This window comes from Dipodomys ordii, unplaced genomic scaffold (genome assembly GCF_000151885.1).
Source record: "Dipodomys ordii isolate 6190 unplaced genomic scaffold, Dord_2.0 Scaffold17, whole genome shotgun sequence".
NCBI lineage: Eukaryota > Metazoa > Chordata > Mammalia > Rodentia > Heteromyidae > Dipodomys > Dipodomys ordii.
In genome coordinates this window covers 22,550,262-22,554,152 of record NW_012267233.1, presented here as the reverse complement: position 1 = coordinate 22,554,152, position 3,891 = coordinate 22,550,262, and the positions used below count along the sequence as shown (strand labels likewise).

Sequence of the window (3,891 nt, the reverse complement as noted above, 5' to 3'; positions counted from 1 at the left end):
ACTTGGTGTGATTCTCTGGCTTAGGACTGTTCACTGGAACTCTAAAACTGCTTTCTATGTGAGAGCTTTTTCAGATTCCAGCTTCTCCTCCGCCATCTTGAAAATCTAGCTACTTTTGGGTTTTTGGTGGGTAGTTGGAGATAAGAGTCTCACAGACGTTCCTGCCCCCCAGATAAATTTAAACTGTGATCCCCAGGTCTTAACCTCCTGAACTGCTAGGATTACAGAAATGAGCCATCAACTCCCAGCTTGAAATTTTATTTTAATGACAAAGAATGTATATATATATTTATCAAACCATTGATGATTCACAATTGTTATCCCTGGTGATTTAGTTTAACAATCTTAAAGTAAGCTTTTAATGACTAAGAAAGCTAGTAGGAAGTTTCTCTCCAAATATTATCAGTCTCATTAAAATTGTTAAGGGAAAGAAAAGAGCACATTACTCAGGGCATTTGATGCTAAAAGGAACATTAGGTCCACTACTTGAAGTTCAGTGAATTGACACTTGTGGCAATGAGCAGAAAAGCACTAAATTTGTTTCAATCTTCTTTAGTCAGAAAAAAGGGATGAAGAAGACGTAAATAGCAAAGTTAGTTGAGAAATCAGAATATAAACCTTTGGGAAGCAATTATGAAAGAGTTAAAGTTCAGAGAACAGGAATCATATAAAAACAGGAATGCATATAAAAGAAACAGGAATGACAAGCATAGGCCAGGAAAAAAGTCAGTAGTTCCTAAATGTGAGACTATGGACAAGGATACACCCAGTCCAGAAATGCACCTCTGCACTGGCCAGCCTCCCTGATTTGTCAAGACAAAATAGACATACCAAGTTTTCACTGAAGTATTGTTTAGTTTCTTTTGTTTTATTTAAATGTGAATGAATGCAACATACTACTTGTATCCAGGATATAAGAAGCAATATAATCTAAAAGTTAATAATAATGAATAACAAGAAAAACAGGATTGTCTCTGGTAAAATAATAATAGAATCCAGAAAAGCAAATGCAGTTATTCAACAGTTTATATAGTATTTAATTTGTTAGGGGGAATCAAATATGCAAAATATTAAGATTTGATCAATTAATCAAGTTACACTCATGTTTATTTTGTTCTGTGTTGTTTTCATAAAATTAAAATAATAGAAAAAGTATACTTACTTTTTATATGTCAATGTTTATACACAGATAAGCTTAGATGCACATCTTAATAACAAAGAGGCAGCTTATACAGTAAAAACAAATCTAGTGATCCATCAAGAGACTGTGGATTTTTGGCTCACACCTTGTAGAGTTGTTCAATACCTAGGAAAAACATGATTTAGAGAAAGAGAGATGGTCATATACATCCTGTCAAGAAAGAATTTACAAATATTTATATACTGGTGAAAGACTTCTGATGAACACTTGAAATATTTGTAATCTCTATAGGAAGGAATTGGTTTATGTAAGAGATTCCTGAGATGAAAAGAATCCCAAGTTTTGATGCTACCTCTGTCAGGATAAGGGAGTTATGTTTTCTCTACCATTATACTCTATAAAAATTATGTCTTATACATAACAGGTAGTTCCTCCATTGATATTCAGGGAATTATATAAAACAAGAGTTGTTGGGAAGTTTTACCATATGAAAAAATAACAAAGGCTATAATTTATGGAGCAGCTTCCATGGACTAAGCACTGTGCCAATTATTTTATTTTATGTTCATTATCACTAAAACATGCAGGGGAATGCAGGGTAGCTAATGGTATTCTCTACACAATTTACAGGTTAAAAACAAAAATGTCCTTCATTGATTCATCAATTTTTATTGAGTACCAACTCTCATGCCAAGCACATTCCCTTTCAGCAAGTGTCCAGGCATAGATTATGAAGTATGAAATCCCCACCCACAGGGTGACACTGATCAAAATGCGTTGTATACACATATTGACATGTTGCCTTGAAACACCATTGTGCAATCTTTTTAAGATAACTTTTAAAAATAAACAAGAAGAAATTCTTGCTCTCAGAAACTTATACTCTTGTGAGAGACTCTATCTAGCTAGAATAAAAACATGCTAATACCAAGTACTGATCACGATAATGACATCAGACACAAAGGAAAAACCAAGGTTTGGAGGAAAGGACTGTAAGAGGTTTAAAATATGTGTTTTAATAGGATGGTCAGGAAAGTTTCTTGTTAAGGTCATGTTTGGGCAAAGGTGAAAAGTGTGAGAAGGTGGGAGGTAAGTGGCTACTTATGGAGAAAGTAGCCTAGACCAAGATGGGCAGGAGCATAAATATAGTTGGTGTATTCAAGACCAGCAAGAAAGGTAGTGGGTTTTGATAGCAATAAATGAAAGAAGAATAAGTAAGATGAGACTGAAGGAAAGCCAAGAATCCAGAGGACAGAGCCTTAGAGGTGATGCTAGGATTCATGGACTTTTATTTTACATTGGTTAGGAAGACAACACAAGCTTGTCTGCAAAGCACTTAAAAATTACAAGAATTTTTTGGCTGCTAAATCAAGAATACATAACAGTAATGAAATGAATCCAGAAATATCTGATTCTGCTTTGAGAAATCATGACATAAGCATATCTTTTGACTAGACTGGTCTTAACAATAACATACTCACATATTCATCAAACATTTGTTCAGTACCTACTCTAGCTCACAGACATATTCCAATGTGCTGGACATGGTGCTTACCCATGTATTGTCTATCTCAAGGCACTTAGTCTAGTAAATAATATAAGGAAATGGCAGAACAAAGACAGAAAAAAATTAAAATGTCTGAAATGGCGTTACAGGTTTAAAAGAAAATCTCACACAAGAAGCCTGCTCCTTACAGCTCTGATAGGTCTAGATCTAGAAACCCATTGTATACCCACCAACATCTTTCCTTTTAAATCCTGAAGACATTTCAATTCACAGTACACAATGTAGCAGTCATTTACACAGAATAAAAATGGCTTCCCTTCATCTAGTCCTTCCCCTGAGATCCTTTTATTCAGGTCTTAAGAGACCAGGTACTCCTAACAGCAATGAATATCATCTTGCCCTCAGAGCTGGCATTAGAAATTTAGATAAGTGTAAGTCATATATCATTATTTTTTAATTGTGAAAATTCCATATAGAGGGGTTACAATTACTCGAGCAAGGTAATGAGTACATTTCTTATCAAGCATTGTTGACTCCTCCTTTGTTTCCCCTTACTGCCCTACCATCTCCACCCCACCCCTGCGCCCACCAAAGTTGTAAATTCGGTTTTTGACATAATGTCTTGTACATCTCATTGTTGCAATGGATCCACCTGTATCCCTATTTAAACAATTTTTTCCCATCCCCTCCACAAATTATACCAACATCAAATACATTGAAAATAAGGGTTATACCATGGGGGAGAGACATGCAAAGCAACAAAGAAATAATATTATAAATATGTTAGAAACAATAGCAAGAAAGAAAAACCATTTGAGTCCTTATCTTGGGGTTAATTTCACCTAACATCAACTTATCTGACAGTTTCTGCTTGTCTCTGACATATATTAGTTATTGCAAACAAGGGAAAGCATGGGACCTATCTTTCTTTGTGCCTGGCTTACTTCACTTAATATAATTTTTTTCCAAGTTTTTCCATTTCCTAATAAATGGGCAATGTCATTCTTTCTGATGGAGGCATAGAATTCCATTGTGTATATATACCAATTTTCTTATATATTCATCTACTGAGGAGCATCTGGGTTGGTTCCATATCTTAGCTATGGTAAATAATGCTGCACTAAACATAGTTGTGCTGGTAGCTTTAGTGTGGTCTTGTTTGTGATCATTCAGGTAAATGCCCAAAAGTGGGATTGCTGGGTCATAGGGGAGCTCTATGTGGAGTCTTTTGAGGAACCTCCAT

The 3,891-nt window shown here is 35.1% G+C and overlaps 1 protein-coding gene across 1 annotated transcript in view; it reads left to right on the top strand.

Moving 5' to 3' along the window:
• Positions 1–3,891, top strand: part of Ralyl (RALY RNA binding protein-like) — a 672,761-nt gene that overhangs the window by 668,337 nt on the left and 533 nt on the right. The gene's annotated exons all lie outside the window — the stretch shown is intronic.